At 45.2% G+C, this 17,680-nt stretch overlaps 1 protein-coding gene and 2 long non-coding RNA genes across 20 annotated transcripts in view; 2 read left to right on the top strand and 1 right to left on the bottom strand.

The window, feature by feature from the left end:
- Positions 1 to 15,732, top strand: part of LOC144335534 (uncharacterized) — a 52,080-nt gene extending 36,348 nt beyond the window's left edge. Inside the window, exon 3 of the long non-coding RNA XR_013406463.1 lies at positions 14,932 to 15,732. This is a non-coding gene — a long non-coding RNA (uncharacterized LOC144335534). The remainder of the gene's footprint in view (positions 1 to 14,931) is intronic.
- The window catches only part of MSI2 (musashi RNA binding protein 2), a 433,576-nt gene that overhangs the window by 77,237 nt on the left and 338,659 nt on the right, over positions 1 to 17,680 (top strand). The gene's annotated exons all lie outside the window — the stretch shown is intronic.
- LOC144335542 (uncharacterized) lies at positions 798 to 15,732 on the bottom strand. The gene is made up of 2 exons (XR_013406472.1): positions 14,844 to 15,732; positions 798 to 932 (listed from the first exon to the last, which is right to left on the bottom strand). It is a non-coding gene; the product is annotated as an uncharacterized LOC144335542 (long non-coding RNA).

Here is a 17,680-nt window from a genome sequence, read left to right as displayed (position 1 = left end):
AGCAAACTGGACAAGAGGGCATCTAGTCCGAAGGAAAGCCATGTGCCTGAGCGTTTGGCGCTGCTGCTGTTTTTACTGCGGTCCTGGGTTTAGTAGATGTTCAGTACACTGTGCCTATCTCTCTTGATTGTCCTTCTCCTCCGTTTTTACCTCCAAAAGCCTCTAACTTTTCTCTTTTTTTTTTTTTTGAGACACAAATTCTCACTCTGTTGCCCAGGCTGGAGTGCAGTGGTGTGATCTCTGCTCACTGCAACCTCTGCCTCCTGGGCTCAAGCGATTCTCCTGCCTCAGCCTCCCTAGTAGCTGGGACTACAGGTGCATGCCACCACGCCCGGCTAATTTTTGTATTTTTAGTAGAGATGTGGTTTCACCATGTTGTCCAGGCTAGTCTTGAACTCCTGACCTCAGGTGATCTGTCTGCCTCGGCCTCCCAAAGTGCTGGGATTATAGGCGTGAGCCACTGTGTCTGGCCTGCTTTAATTAATTCCTAACTTGTAAAGGGTACCTGCATGATTCAGATCCTACGAAGACTTTTGTCTCTCAGGCGTTCTGCATTCATAGGCCCTTGGCCATTATCCTAACAGAGTGTTGAAGTGGGTGGATGGTTTAAAAAAAAAACACTTGGGTTTCATTCTGTCTGTTTCAAGGAAGCATCGTGCAGTGGTAGAATGAGCACCGCAGCTGGGGTGGCACCCTGGGGTTCAAGTTTCTAGTGCATGTGACCTTGAATAAGACTTCAGTTTCTGTTCTGGGTAAAATGGGGGATTAGATTATATTCTTGGCTTTGCTCAAAGAACTTTTATTCTTTTTTTTTTTTTTTGAGGCAGAGTCTCGCTCTGTCACCCAGGCTGGAGTCCAGTGGCGTCATCTTGGTTCACTGCAACCTCCGCTTCCCGGGTCGCAGTTCAAGCAATTCTCTTGCCTCAGCCTCCCTAGTAGCTGGGATTACAGGCATGCACCACCATGTCCAGCTAATTTTTGTATTTTTAGTACAGACGGGGTTTCACCATGTTGGCCAGGCTGGTCTCGAACTCCTGACCTCAGGTGATCCACCTGCCTCAGCCTCCCAAAGTGCTGGAATTACAAGCGTGAGCCACCACACCCGGCCATGTTCTTTTATGTCTCAAAACAGTTTAAATTAAATAATGAAACTTCTGGAAGAACTGGCCCAGGCCACACTGTCCAGTCCTCTGTGTTTCCATGTGGTTCCTCGATGAACTTGGAACCCAGTGCAGACCTCTTTTTTGAGGCCTCTGAGCTGGGGAAGGGACAGGGTGGGAGTGGGAGCTTGGGTTTTCAGTAGCTTCTCTGGAAACTAAGTGGAGGGGAGCAGAGATGTCAAGAAAGGGAATATGTGAGATGAGTCTCACTGTCGCCCTGGTGAGGACCATGGGTGAGCCATGTGAGGGCTGATCATCTGAAGAGCTGCCGTTTTCCTTCTGCCCCTCCTGAGCGAGACCTGAAAGCTTTGAAGACTAGGACACATCTATGCAGTATAGAGGTGCATGGAAGCCCCGGCGGATTCCTGAAGCTGCATTTCATGTGACTGGCATGCGACTGGAGGTGCTTGGCATGTAACCCTCCTTTGTATTCACCTTTGTCAGTGTTCCACATTTCCACGGTCTGTCTTAGAACAGTGAAGGTCTATCGGCCACCCCAAGGATCTGCCTATTTACAGAGAATTTTTATTTTTACAATAATCCTCTCTGTTTTGTAACTTTACACCAGTAAAACTGAAAGGTACACACAATATGACCCTAGCTCTTTATAGAGTTGCCACTCTCGAATTGTTTTTAATGTTACAACCTTGATCTTTAAAATCGTACTTAAAAGTATCCGTGAGGACATCATTCGCCACCTCATTGTAGTCTCTTCTTACACTAAATGAGAAAATGGTATGGAAATTTAACAATAGAAAATTTGATCCTCTCCCAGGCACTGATGAACTTTTCTCCTTTTGATGAAGAAAAGTTTGTAATTGATCATGTTGCTTTTTTTTTTTTTTTCCTTGAGTTGGAGTCTCACTCTGTCACCCAGGCTGGAGTGCAGTGGCATGATCTCGGCTCACTGCAACCTTCATCTCCCGGGTTCAGGCAATTCTGCCTTAGCGCCCCGAGTAGTTGGGATTACAGGCATTTGCCACCACGCTAATTTTTGTATTTTTAGTAGAGATGGGGTTTCTCCATGTTGGCCAGGCTGGTCTCGAACTCCTGACCTCAAGTGATCCACCCGCCTCAGCCTCCCAAAGGGCTGGGGTTACAGGCATGAGCCACTGCGCTTGGCCTATGTTGCCATTTTTATTTGGGCTGCCAGGAAGCTTAGAGCCCGGTGTGAGAGTCATAATCTGTTTGTCCAGTTATTCTTGTATTTATAATACTCCTTTTCCATGGATATGATTTTCTGTAATTGTAATTTTACTGTTGGTTTTATGCTTCTTGTTGTTAGTCACCTCAGAGCCTTTTTGCAAAGAACTGGGTTAAGAATACTTTAAAAACAAACACACAATGAAAGAGAAAGAGCAAGGATTTCATGCTGTTAGCAAAGCTTTAGAATGTAAGAACTTGCTTCTTTTGAGAGAGAGAAAGAGAGCAAGACTGATTAGCATGGTGCTTAAGAGTATGGATGCAGGCCGGATGTGGTGGCTCATGCCTGTAATCCCAGCAGTTTGGGAGGCTGAGGCGGGTGGATCGCAAGGTCAAGAGATCAAGACCATTCTAGCCAACATGGTGAAACCTCATCTCTACTAAAAAGTACAAAAATTAGCTGGGCGTGATGGCACATGCCTGTAGTCCCAGCTACTCGGGAGGCTGAGGCAGGAGAATCACTTGAACCTGGGAGGTGGAGGTTGCAGTGAGCCGAGATCGCGCCACTACACTCCAGCCTGGGTGACAGAGCAAGACTCCATCTCAAAAAAAAAAAAAAAAAAGTACGGATGCAGGAGTCAGACTGCCAAGGCTCAAATCGTGGCTGTCTCACTTTAGTGACTGTGTGACCTGGAAACGTTATTAAACCTCTTTGTTCCTCAGTTTCCACATCTGTAAATGGAGATGATATCCCCTCCCTCCTCACAGGGTTGCTATGAGAATTAGATGGGTTAGTTAATACCAAAGACTCTAGGAAATGTGTCTAGAACATATAAACAGCCTGTAGGCTTTATCTATTACTAGCAAATGACTACTTTTTGGAATTATTTTTTCCGCCCCGGAAAGTTCCCAGTAGCATTTGAGCTCTTCCTCTTGTCTCCCATTCTCCCAGCTCTGACTTTTTTACAGATTATACCAAGCCAATTTTTCCCTGCTGTGATTTGTACCTTTTTTTTTTTTTTTTTTTTGAGACAGAGTCTCACTCCATCACTTAGGCTGGAGTGCAGTGGCATGATCTCCGCTCACTGCAACCTCTGCCTCCTGGATTCAAGCAATTCTCCTGCATCAGCCTCCCGAGTAGCTGGGATTACAGGTGTGTGCCACCACACCTAGCTAATTTTTTTTTTTTTGTATTTTTAGTAGAGACAGGGTTTTGCCATGTTGGCCAGCCTGGTCTCAAACTCTTGACCTCAGGTGATCTGCTCGCCTCCGCCTCCCAAAGTGCTGGGATTTATAGGCATAAGCCACTGTGCCTGTTCTGGTTTGTACATTTTTAAAGTTTTTTTTTTGTTTGTTTTGTTTTTAATAAGAAAGGAAAAACACAAAAATATTTGCCCTCTAGGATCTGCATACTTTAGTTTTGAAGATCAAGAAAAAGATGAAGTACTTTCTTCTGTCTCAGTCTACAATGTGGCATGCCTGGCCCAATCCATCTGTGTGGTTTGGCGATGAGGGCTTTACCCCAGTTTGTCATCTTGGAAGATGACTTTGCTTCTCCATGCCTTAGTTTCCCTACAGTACCTTGGTGATCTGTTCCACTCCATTGTTGTCTCCAGGAAAGCAGGGTTTCTATCTCCTCCTGTCCTTCCCCAATCCCCAACCAGGGGCCACTCAGTAGACATGTGCTGAACACACGGATGAGTGGAGATTGAAGCCTCTGCTTTGCTGCCTTGTGCATTTCTTTGGAGTTTGAAATAAGATAACCAAAGTGAGAGTAGGTTTAGAAACAGTCTCCTCGAATGGAAAGGTTTTTAATTCCTGTCTTTTCCCTACTCTTTGATGCTGGCAAAATGCTGATAAAATCTGAGGGTTGGATGAAATGAAACAGCCCATCAGGGTCCTCTGCCATCTGGGTAGTTGGCGATTAAAAATGGCAAGCCTCACAGCTTCCCTTGGAGAGCTGTCTGAGGTGCTGCTGGAGGTGGATGCACGAAGGGGCTTGGCGTTAGGGGTTGGCTGAGGACTGGCAGGGCAGCTGGGGAACGCCTTTGAAAGCAACACTCCCCAAGATCTCACTAAAATGCTTCCTCTGGCCAGGTGTGGTGGCTCACGCCTGTAATCCCAGCCCTTTGGGAGGCCGAGGTGTGAGGATTGCCTGAGGTCAGGAGTTTGAGACCAGCCTGGCCAACATGGTAACACCCTGTCTCTACTAAAAATACAAAAATTAGCCGGGCATGGTGGTGGGCGCCTGTGATCCCAGGTACTCAGGAGGTCGAGGCAGGAGAATCACTTGAACCCACGAGGCAGAGGTTGCAGTGAGCCAAGATTGCGCCATTGCACTCCAGCCTGGGTGACAACGCGAGACTCCATCTCAAAAATAAAATAAAATAAAATAAAATAAAATAAAATAAAATAAAATAAAAACTTCTTCCAGTGGACTGAGATGATGGAGGAAAAGGGTTTGGGAGGAGAGACAGGCTAAGACTGGTAGGAGACACTGAACTATGAATTTAGCGTCAATTAAAGCAAAAAGACTTGAGCAAGTGACTTTTTTTTTTTTTTTTAAAACAGTGCCCTGTAGTTATCATTTGTTCATGGTAGTTAATTTAAAATAAGCATAATCTTTGTCTACTAGCTGGCTGCCTTGCCAGAAATGCATATATTTATTTTCATGACTATTTTTTTGCATTGACCAGGAATCCATCAGTGCCAGGATATTTCTCTCTGGACATATTTTGCTTTGATTGGTGTCCCAAACCCCAGCCCCCACCACCCCTGTCTGCCATTTGTTTGAGAAGCCACCACATATGAATTGTTAGCTTTTCCTCTGAAGTGGATAATATAGTAACTGGCGGATGTTCTTCTGGCAGCTGTGGGGTGTGCTAGAATCTTAGACCATACCTGCCTTGCATTCCTCAAGACTGTGACAGAAGTGAGCTGACCCCCACCTGCCTTTACACCAGCCAGCTCTTAAACGGGCAGGCCAAATCTGGCCCACCACCCTTTTCACAAATAAAGTTTTATTGGAACCTGGTTACACACATTTGTTTATGTCTGGCCTATGGCAGATTTTTTTTTGTTACAACAGCAGAGTCAAAGTAGTTGTGACAGAGGTTATAAGGGATGCAAAGCCGAGTGTTGATTACCTGGCCATTTATAGCAAAGGATGCCGACTCCTGACATACATAATGAGCCTACTGTGTGCCAGGCGCTGTTGTAGGCACCAGGGACGGAGCAGTGAACTTAACAAAGTGCTGAGATGTGTGTATAGTAGTCAATTAGCGATAAGTGCTGTGACTGAATAAAACAGTAAAAGCATGGAGACTGAAATGGGGCGAAAGGGGGAGTGTTATTTTAGGTAGGGTTGTCAGACAAGGCCCTTGTGAGTGCTCTCCAGGCACAGTGCTCCAGGTTGGGAGCACAGTGATGGCAAAGGCCTAGAGGCAGAAGCTTGCATGTGTGAGGACTAGCAGGGAGGTCCAGGTAGACTATTCGGGGCTAGCGAAAGGAGCTGAGGCTGGACAGGCAGGAAGACCAGATCCTGTAAGACTCCCTTAAGGACTTGGGTATTTATTCTATAAGCAAGGGGAGGCCCCAGTGGGGTTCTGAGCAGAGAGGACTTCAGAGCAGAGTTTGACAACAGAGGACTTCTATGTAAGAGGCGCACCAGTTTCTGCATGGCATAGAGACAGCAGAGGGCACGGGTGATGGTGAAGAGGGCAGGTGGGAGCCGCTGCACTTATCCAAGGGCCAGAGTGGTGGTGACGATGGTGGTGAGAAGTGTTTAGATTCCAGCTGTGTCTTGAAGGTTGAGCTATGGGATCTGCTGAAGATGGTGATGTAGGAAGTTCTGGGAAAGGACAATTAAGAGTAAGGCCAAGGCTTCTGGCCTGAGCAAATAAAAGCCTTTTCCTGTGATGGGAGAAGACTGTGAGGAATAGCTTTGGAAGTGAAAGTCCCAGTTTTCTTCTTCTCTTACTCATTTTCTTTGGGAAAGAGTTGGAGGAATTACTCCATCCTACTTTACTGCTTCTTTCTTCGGGGTAATACAGGACTGGAATAGTAGTTAAATCACCTGTGTTACAAATAGTCTTTAAACCAAACCTGCATTACTCAGTCAGGAGATATATGCAGGTAACCTGCCTTTCCTTCATTCTGAGACATATTTCTAGTTCATAATGTTTGTAAAATCTGCATGCATGTAAATAATGTACACATTTAATATGATGGCATTTCATTCTTGAAAAAGGTGTTATTAATTGATGTTGCATCTTATGGTTGTTATAACATACAGGAATTAAAGAAATATTGTAGGCATTATATATTGAGCTCTTGCATGCCAGGAACTAAAACATGTGTTATTTATCTACTGCCGTGTAACAAATTACCCCAGAATTTAGCAACTTAAAATAGCAAACGTTTATCACCTCACAGTGTTGGAGGGTCAGGAATCTGGAGTGGGCTTATTAGCTGGATGGTTCCGCTCAGGGTCTCTCATGTGGTTGAAGTTAAGCAGCTGTTCTGGGCTGTAGTCATCCGAAGGCTTGGCCAAGCAGGAGCATCTCCTTCCAGCATCCCTTGCAGGGTTGTTTGCTGGAGGTCTCGGCCCCTCTCCACGTGGCACCCTCCAGAGGCTACCTGTGTCTGCATGGCGTTGTAACTGTTGCCTCCAGAGCTTGACCACCACCATTTCTTTCAGCTCTTAAAATTCTCCTCTAGGCTTGGGATTTTAACCCAGGTTTCCAGATGAGGAAACTGAAGCTCAAGGAAGTTGGTTAGCTTCTCCCCAACTTACAGAAGCCAGTATTAGACTAGGGCCCTGTCCCTGATCAGCCTGACAAGAAAACCCTTGTTTTCTTTTCCACCGCCTCACAGAGTAGCCCATGTTTCTCAAATGCTGCAATCTAGGATTGACCCCAGGAACCCCTTTGGGATCATTACATTTTACGTCCACTGTCTGATGGCATTGGTGTGGTCCACGCGAATACCCACAGCTTTGAAACCCTCTGATTGTCTCTGAGACTCATTTTCTCTCCACTTTCTCAGCCTCTAGCCTCTCTCGGCGGGGTGTCTCAGAGGCTGGGCTCCTCTGGGAAGGCTGTTGTCTCCGTGTCGCCGGCTAGCCTGGGGCTCGGGGCAGTGAGAATCCCTGGCGGCTGTCCCTGTCGTGTTTACCACCTTGGCAACAAGCGCTGCTGTTGGCACCACTGCCGAGTCTTTCGCTGGACGGTGACTCGGGCTGGGGGCTCCTACTTCACATCATGAATTGGGCTTTTGCCAATCCAAAACAGTGGCTGCTTTCTTTTCAGAAGGAAAGGTTGTTCGTATTGATTTTTTAATTAGAAAATGAATGCGTGCTCCTTACAGAAGATTCAAAACATATAGAAAAGTGCAAATAAATGAATGTTTTGGTGTATTATCATTTTTGTGTGCATATATATTTAAAAACAGAATTGGAAAATAACCCAGAATTAGAACCACGCTGTGGTGCATGCATGTGTATGTGCTTTTGCATTTACTAGTACTTAGTAATAATTTTCACGTGTTACTAGATGGTTGTAAAAACATGATTTTTAATTGGTGTGTAACAGTCTCTCATCTCAATGTAAAATATAGATACATTTTAACTACAGCTTACTGCCAAGGACAAGATTTGTATGGGGTTTATTTTGTTTTTTATTTATTTTTGAGACAGCGTCTCGCTCTGTCGCCCAGGCTGGAATGCAGTGGCATGATCTCGGCTCACTACAACCTCCACCTCCTGGGTTTAGGAAACTCTCCTGCCTCAGCCTCCCGAGTAGCTGGGATTACAGGCGTGCGCCACCACGCCCAGCTAATTTTCTGTAATTTTAGTAGAGATGGGATTTCACCATGTTGGCCAGGCTGGTCCCGAACTCCTGACCTCAAGTGACCCACCCACCTCGGCCCCCCAAAGTGCTGGGATTACAGGCGTGAGCCACTGCACCTGGCCTATTTGATTTTATTTTTTGAGACAGTCTTGCTCTGTTGCCCAAGGCTGGGGTGCAATGGCGCAATCTAGGCTCACTGCAATCTCTGCCTGAGACCATAATCTCTGTAATCTCTGTCCGTGAGACCATAAATAAAGAATAAGGAGCTTGACATGCCCCACGCAGACTTGTTGCATCCCAGTTGCTTGGGGACCCTGAAGGCCGCATAACTCACAGCCGGGCCTCTGCCTGGAGGGGCGGGGCTGGTGTTAATTCACTGACCCGGGAAGCTGTGCCTGCCTGTCAGCCTCTCCATCTTGTTGGTGCTGAAAACCTCTCTTCCTCATTTTGGCCCCTGCTACGGCTTTTTATTCAAGGCTGTGGTTTGAGTTCTACCACAAAGCAGATAATGTGGCATGAGCCGTTCACGCAGGGACTGCCCTGCCTCCCTGCCTTCACCTATAGGAGCTGCCGAGATGGGGAAGGGCCCCACCCCTGAGTTCCCCTTTGTCTTCCTTGTCTCCTTTGCAAGGAGAGTCCTTTATTTGTTCTTTTAATGCAACTGGCCTCTGAAGAGGCTTTCCAGGTCAATTTGGCTTGTCAGGGGTGCCTGGCTTAAGTTTTCAGGCGTCTAAAGAAGTGCTGGGGGAGAGGGGATCAGACTTTTCTTTCTCTTTGTGGCTTTCAAAAGAAAATCACGCACGTTAAAATAAATGATGCAAATATCTGTATTTTTTGTATCAAAGAGACAAATGGCATAAATGCAGATTATAGGGTATTCCTTGGAACTGTCCATCACACAGGAGCTCCTGGGAAAGGCAAGCGGCCCGCGTGCGAGGCACCAGCGGGTTTCACTGAGCGGAGGCTGAGTGGTGGCTTCGCGTTTGGGCAGCCTCCAGGGGGTCGGCATATTTAGATCTTTGTCTCACAGACTGATTCAGGATTGTCTTAAAAGCCAACTCGGTTTCCAGGTGTTTCATTCTTGCATGCACACTTAAGAAAGTCAAAGTCATTTCCATTTTCTTCTGTTTGGTCTGCACTGACCAGCCCCGCCTCCACGTGTGTGATGCTTTCTCTTCCGGTTGAAGAACCGGCAGCGTTAGTGTGGGCTGCTCCTCCCTCCCTTGGGCCCCTTCCTGTGGCGTGGACTTGCCCTGCTGTCATGGATGACGGTCTTTGCACAGGGGGTTGAGTCTGGTTTGCGCCTGCTCCTGGTGTTTCTAACTTTTCAGCCTTTCGCTTTTCCCCCCCACCATGATGCCAGTACGTCCATTTTTTGCTCTTTGGGACGTTTTCCCTTCAAGGAAAGGTGCTCATGCACGTGTGCAAGGGTTGAACTGTTGCCTTCCCATGCCTGGTCATCCCTAGGGCTGCTTCTGTGTCTCCACCCATGAGTTTCCATCACTGGTTGAGGACCTTTGGGTCTCCTGACTCCCAGAAACTTTTCCAGCTTCCCATGGTCTGTGCTCAGGGTGTATTCTGGGCCATGGCCTCCTGGAAAGCCGTTTTCCCAGCTGAGATGGATTTCCCAAGGTCCCTGGCCTCCAGTGTGGTGGTCCTCCAGAAGTTTGTCAGTGACCAGGAATGGAATCGGCTGCTATAAAGTCGTGAGCCTGCCCAAGTATTGGAACTCAGCCCACCTGGGCTCAAGTGTGGGTTCCAGCCCTTCCTAGCTTGTTGACCTTGAGTGATAACGACTAACATTTCTTGACCATTTGCCCTAGGCTGGCTTACCTTAACTCCATGATGTCTCATTTAGTCCTCACAGTAGCCTTCTGAGAAAGATATTATTCTTACCTTAGGCTTCAAAGAGGGTCAGATTCATGGAGCTAGTAAGTGATGGGCCATTGTGCAAACCCATGGAGTCGGCCTCCAGACACACCTCCTCCCAGCCACTACACTGCACTGCCTTAACCCTTGTGCTGTAACTTTTCCAATACAGCCAAAGGTTCATTTCCCAGAGCCTCCACTTCCCCATCTGCAGAATGGAGGTGCAGTGTCAACACTGCACGGCTCTTTGGAGGCTAAAATGAGAGGAAAAGTAATGGATCAAGCCCTGGCACTAATAAGTGTTAGTTCCTTTCTTTTGTTGCCCTGGAACAAAGGGTGGGGCATGATAAATAGAGGGACATTGATGTCCTGCCTGACAACCTTGATTGTAAAGCGGGCACGACCAGGAAGGGAAAATGTAGAGGATTCCCATCATTGTGGCTGAGTCATTTTACTCATTTTACTGCAGAAGTCTCCCCAGCAATGGCCTGTGGTTCTGGGGGATGGGAGGGTGGTGTGACACTGAGAAGTGTTGTCAGGTAGACACTTGAGTCTTGATTGGGGTGGAGATTGGGTACTTGACCTTCTACTCTGGGATAGACATGGGATTGGGCCATGGGGACCGAGCAGGTACACTCTCTGCTGATTTTCAGCGTGCCAGACATTCTTACCAGCGCATCTGAGCCCAGCAGCAGGGAAGCCCAGTCCGTGGTCACTGTTTCCATCTTGGCTGCTCCTCCTTGGCTTGAAGCCCTGGCAGTTGCACCTGGAGGGAGCCTCAGCAGGAATACACGTTCGCCTCCGACCTGGGATCTGCATTGCTCCCCCAGTATCCATTCTGTCCTGGGGTGTGCTCAAGTGTGGGTCCATGTGGAGAAATTCAGGTGCTGCCCCAGGGCTGGTGTGAGAGAGCTGCTGCACCTTTCCCTAGCCCTCTTCTTTTAGAACATGGATGATATGAGAGTAGAGAGGAGCTCCCCAGTCAGAACCAGGGCTGGGGTGGGTCAGGGAAGGAGGTCAAGTCAGGACAGAGCTGGGAAGGATGCCGGCGGCTCAGTGTGGCCCCAGCATCACCTAGGAACGTGTTGGAAATAATCTGCATCTTATCCAGCTCGCAGTGGGGTGTGTGCAGAAGGAGGTCTGAGAAGAACTGGGGTGTGCCCTTCTACCTACCCGCCTGCATTTAAAAGAAAGGCAATCATGTATTTAGAAGATTGAAGTGAGTTAAGCGTAACTAAAGTGGGGAAAAACCAAACGATGCCTGAGTGAGAAGTGGTGTTGGGTACATCCTGGGTTAGTCCTCACACCGCCACCTGGCTGGGGACCCTGTGCCACCTGGCTGGGGACCCTGTACCATCTCAGGCCAGGATGTCCTGTGTACGACCAGGTTCCTGTTGTCAGTCTGTCAGCCCCTCTGCCAAGGTGAGCCCTTCTCTTTCACTCCCCTAGTACATTATGCTGAGAACATTACTTTCTGGGAGAGTGTTTGTAGCAAGTGGTAGCACTAGGTAAATAGCTTTGTTGGCTACTTTTGCTATTCTGCTTATATTGTACGCCTGAGTGTGTTTTTTCTTTTCTTGCTTTATTTTTTTGGATAATGGCAAAATCACCACTTGTGGGCACCGCCACAGATAATACAAAAAAGCCATTTGAAAAGAGCTTTATGTCAGCACACAGTACTTGGCATTGAAGACCTCCAGGGATTTGCCTTTAGTGCTCATCTTTTCTCTCTCCTCTCCCTCTTTTTCTTTCCCCTTTCTTTTCTTCCTCTCTTTCTTCCTCCCTGGTCTCTTTCTCTTTTCTTCCTTCTAACTTGCCGTGGAACCAGAGTGAGCTACATATTGCCCTATTTTCGGCTGATTTGCATGTTAGAGCCGAGTAATTGGTGTTTAACCAGAACAAAAGAGGATCTGTTTTCTAAAAGAAAAAGAATTTTTGAAGTAGACCCTATTGCATCTACTGCCTTTGTCTCTCCTCTCATTAGGAATTGAATAGGATGGCCCCGTAATGAGAATGTGGGAGATACTGCTTTGGTTGTGATGCTTTTTGAGCTAATTGGTTTGAAAATTATATTTGATGCGGATCTGAGGGATGTTGGCAAAACACCTCTTTGGTACATGGACATCCTGTCCCTCCGTCAGCAGGAGGATGGGTAATGAGAGGCAGGGTTGGAACGCTGTTTACCTTCCTAGTTGAATGCTCTGAGAGGCCACCCCTGAGATTTTGGTCTTTCTCCAAATCTTCATGTTGATCTGTGCCTGGGTGAAGAAAGCTGGGGAGCACTGGAGGACAAAGTTTAGTAGAAAAGTTTGTAGCTCATGATTTGACTTCTAGTCTATTTTAGCGAAGACATGAAGTTGAAGAATGACTTTTCCTCTTGGTCAGAGGAAGGTCTAAATCTGGACTAGAAAATTGAGAGGGTATTAGTTGAAAACTTCCAGACTGTCCATTCTTCATTTTATATGCAGAAATCACTTTGTCAACTCACAGTTACAGTCTCTTTCTTCTGGAGTTAATTGGCATCTGATGGTGTCATGTCTTTTTGTGAAAATTAAGTGAATTTTTGAAGACTTTCAGTAATGTTTCAGTGACCACAAAACCATCTTAAAAAATTAGAAACTAAAATACTACTACATGAACTTTGTATGATAGAAGGGGAAAATGAGTTATAATCACATCACTCTAAATAACAACTGTTTTAAATTTTAGTGTATTACTATTACTCCGTCTTTTGCCATTATAATTCTTACATACACACATATTTTGAAATGGTCATTGATTACTTTGGGGATTGTGTTTAAGCAACTATTTATTTAATAATACCAGTTAAAGAGTTCTGTGATCTTTATTCCTTTTCTGAGGTCACCCAACTTTGCAAAAGTTCAATATTATCTTGGAAAATCTGATACCAGATTTTAAAAAAGGAAATACGGGACAAGAAATACTGTCTGTACGTTTGTTTGTTACTTTATCTTTCTGCACAACCTGTGAGGTAGGGAAGGGTTAAGCCCTCTTGACTGACTTTGCAGATGAGGAAATGGAGCTAAGCTTAGAAGGAGGACTTGAACTGAGATGAGCAGAGTTCTAAGCCAGGAGGTGCAGTCCCCAGCTTTATCTACCAAGTCACTGTCTTTCCTTCTCGCCCTTTCGCTTTTTTTTATTTGGAGGTAATTTGAAACTTATAGGAACTTAAGTTCAAAGAACATCCGTGTGTGCTCCACTCACATATATCCTTTATCAGCATTTTACCCTCTTTGCTCAATCAGTTGCACTCTTTTTCACTAATGGGGTTTTTTCCTTGAGTCATTAGGGCATAATTGTACGTATCGTGACCCTCCACTCCTAAATACATCAGTGTTCCTAATGGGGATATTCCCTTACCAACTTCAGTCCAGTCATGAACCTCAGAAATTTAGCATTGATACAGTACTTTTATGTAATCTACCATCTGTATTTCAGTTCTGTCAATTGCCCCAGTCTGTCCTTTATAGAATTCTTTTTCCCTCAAGTACAGGATATAATGGAGGATCAGGTATAACATTTAGGTTTTTTTGATGACTCTTTCGTCTGCTTTAACCTGGAATATTTCCATAGCTTTTATTTGCCTTTTATGACGTTGCCATTTATAAAGAATAAAATCCTCCCCCACCTTTTCCCAATAGAACATTCTTGTCTAGTATTTCCTCATGACTAGATTCAAGTTATGCTTTCCTGGCCAGAACACGACGTAAGTGTTTTTTGTGTCCTTCTCAGGGTATTGCATCTGGAGCACTTGATGTCCATCTGCCTCTCTTTGATCACCTGGTCAAGGTGTTGTTAGATTTCTCCACTGTATACTTATTATGTTTTCTCCTGCAACAAAGAAGCAGTCTGTGAGGAGACTTTTAAGATATTTCTCATGGAAGTTTCCTCTGAAAGCTAGCATTCACTGATGATTCTCGCCTGATCTAGTCCTTACAATAATGGTTACAAAATAATTTTCCAACTGCTACATCCCCTCTTTGCTTACCATTTGGTCTGTGATAAGCAAGAGCCCCTCCTTCTTACCCACTAATTTTAAAATATATTTCTTATAGATATGGATTCATGGAGTCCTAGTATTTCAGTGGCTTATAATCATTACTGTACATAACAATTTTGGTGCCCAACTTGGCCCAAACTTGGCCAGTGGGAGGCCCTTCATTTTGATTCCCTACGACATGATCCTGCCCTGGAGTTTTTTTTTTTTAAAGCTCTTCTTTACTTTCTGGCATAACGAGGTGTTCCAAGCTCATCTTGTCTCCTCTGCTCCGGACCTGGATTTACTCACTTCTCCAAGGAGCTGGTTTCTTGTAGTGGGGATTGGATTTAGAGACCAAGATATGAGGGTTACTAAAGCATCTTTGCTCATACTGGAATGTCTTCGCTTCTAGGCCGTTTCGGTGGAGAGATCTAGGAAACATGAGTGCACACATATACACACAGATATGTGGGCATGCCCATACATCATATACATACATATTTTGGAAATCATGAGTTCACACCACACCTCCAGTGGCAGCTCATCTGCACAGGGTTCTTTCTTGCTGCCCGGTTCCCTATCTGTACAGCCCTTCCAGAATCCTGGCTCTCAACATCAGCACAGTTACTAGTTTGCTTAATCCTTACTACAACTAAAATAGAACCAGAGCCCATTCCACTACAAAAGACTGGTGTACCCGAGGTGGGCGGATCACGAGGTCAGGAGTTTGAGACCAGCCTGACCAACATGATGAAACCCCGTCCCTACTAAAAATTCAAAAATTAGCCGGGTGTGGTGGCACGCACCTGTAATCCCAGCTACTCAGGAGGCTGAGGCAGGAGAATCACTTGAACCCGGGAGGCAGAGCTTACAGTGAGCCAAGATTGTGCCACTGCACTCCGGGCGACAGGGTGAGATTCCGTCTCAAAAAAAAAAAGAAAAAAAAAGGCCTACTAAAAAGGATTCAAGGCTTGTTTGCATTTCTCTTGCATCTGCCCACTGCCCCCCTCCCAGCTAAAGACCGAGGGTACATAGTTCAACCGTGTGTTCCTCAGTCATTTGGATTCCCTCTTCCCTCCCTCCCACCTGCACTGTGATTATGGTTTGCTGTCAGTTTTAGGGTTTTCTTCCTCTTTCCTTCCCATCCTTGTTAATTTAATTTTATTGAATATGTGGGACATTAATGTGTGTTTAAAAGTCTGCTGAGAGAAGCCCTACTACCATATCTAGATCTCTCCTTCCCCATTTCCCAACCCCTGAGAGGTGACCAACTTCACTCTTTTCTGGTTTGTCACGTGTTTCTTTTTGTAAAGATAAACAGATATTTGTATATTTTCTTATTTCCCCTTCTTATATAAAAAATGTAGCATATACTGTTTAAAGCATCTTATTATTTAAAAATATTAACCAAAGCCCAGCCGGATGTGGTGGCTCTCGCCTGTATTGGGAGGCTGAGGCAAGTGGGTCACCTGAGGTCAGGAGTTTGAGACCATCCTGGCCAACATGGTGAAACCCCGCCTCTACTACAAATACAAAAATTACCTGGGCATTGCGGTGCATGCCTGTAATCCCAGCTACTCAGGAGGCTAAGGCAGGAGAATCGCTTCAACCCAGGTGGTGGAGGTTGCAGTGAGCCGAGATCACACCACCGCACTCCAGCCTGGGTGACAGAGTGGGACTCCGTCTCAAAAAAAAAAAAAAATTAACTAAAGCCTGACTTTATTCCACTTCCCCTAGTTTTTCCTTACTGTCCTTTGTTCCAGGACACCATTTACATTTAATAGTCCTGTCTCCGTAGGCTCCTCTTGCCTGTGACAGTCACATCTTATTTTTTGAAATGTATCAATAGGTAGGTAGCAGTTGGAGGAGAAGGAGAAAGAGGAAGGTGAAAGGTGAGAGATGAAAAATGTTAGGTCCCTATCCTGCAAATGTTGTTATTGATCACTTCTGTGATTTTCTCTATATCCTCATGCTACATGTATTATTAATTACGTAATAGTTTTCTTTTTGTTGATTTATGACCTTAAGAATATTTGTAAGAAAACTTTACATCATTACTATAATGAGAAACCACTTGCTCACTTGTATTTCTTGAGAATTGCATAGAAATTGCAGCTTTTGAAATTTAAAAAGTTTAACAGCGAAGTAACCCTTTCTCGTCCTTATTTTTAACAGGACTTGAGACGTGTAAATAACACATTTTGGGGGGTTTGATTTTTTTCTTAATGAAGATGTAAACCCTTTGAATTCATTGATCTACCCCTTTGATCTGATAATGTGCAGTAAACTGAGGCAGGGCCTTCCAGGGGTTTGAGAAAGAGCTGAGTCTTATGGGGAAATAAAATAAAAATGTGAATAACTGTAGTCCAAGCTGGGTGAATTAAATACTTTGGAGAACAATAAATGATCTTTCTTTTTTGTTGTTTAAATCATTAACAAAACATTTTGCAAAGTGTATTTTTTTTTGGACAGGGTCTTGCTCTGTCACCCAGGTGGAATGCAGTGGCACAATCATGGCTCATTGTCGCCTCAACCTCCTGGGCTCTAGCGATCCTTCCACCTCAGCCTCTCGTGTAGCTGGAACTACAGGCACATGCCACCACGCTTGGCTAATTTTTCTATTTTTTGTAGCGATGGGGTTTTGCCATGTTGTCCAGGCTGCTCTCAAACTCCTGAGCTCAAGCAATCCGCCTGTCCCAGCTACCCAAAGTGCTGGGATTACAAGTGTGAGCCACTGTGCCCAGCCAAAGTGTCCTATTTTTACAAAACCTAAACAGAATATGTAATGGAACAGAGTAGGGCTAAACGTTCATATGTTTGTGTGTGTGCACAGTTTAAATTTACTCTGGTTATCTTTAAGATAATGCCTTAAAGATTCAGGGCTGCATCTTAGGCAGATCAAACACATACCAGTTATGCTTATGTCTTCTCATGGAGTTCCAAATAGAAAATTTCCCAGCTCTCTACTTTAGTGACTTTTTTATTAAGCAGCTATTAGTTAATACCCCTCCTCACCATTGTTCCTGAAAATGAGTTCTGAAAGCCCTGGCCCTTAGGTTGCCATAGATTATAAGGATGCAGTGTGTTTCAGACTAGCATTGTAGAAAGAAGTGGGAATTATTAGAGCACCCCACAGTGTACCATCTTATCAAGGTTTGACTTATGAGACCTGAATTCCAAAATAGCTCTTTTAAAATGGTCTTAGCCGTTATTTTAAAATAATGAGCGTGGCATTATAGCACCACTTTTCAAATTTTAAGTGAAGAAAAGAAACACATCTACGCATCATCCTGCCTGTGGTTCTCATTGCTTTCTAGCCCTGTCCCCGTGTGTTAAACCCCTTCATGTAGGCATTATCGGAGTACAGATGTACGCGCTTCTGTCTTGTGTTTCTCTCTCAGCATCGTGTATATTGAAACCCATGGCACTTGTATCAGAGTTGTTCTGTCTTCACGATTGTACATATGATGTTCAGCGAGGTCACTCCCTGGGGTTTCTACCCCCTGGAAGCAAAGAAGTGGAAATTTTGTCCTGGTTTCTCTCTTGATAGAGTAGGTTTGTCTCTAGGTTCTCCACAATACCTGCTTCCGTGGTACTGGGGGGAGTCGATGATGTTAGCAATTCCTTCTCAAGTCATCTCAGCAATCCTTCAGTCTTCT

This window comes from Macaca mulatta, chromosome 16 (assembly GCF_049350105.2).
Source record: "Macaca mulatta isolate MMU2019108-1 chromosome 16, T2T-MMU8v2.0, whole genome shotgun sequence".
NCBI lineage: Eukaryota > Metazoa > Chordata > Mammalia > Primates > Cercopithecidae > Macaca > Macaca mulatta.
This window is presented reverse-complemented; position numbering and strand designations above follow the sequence as displayed.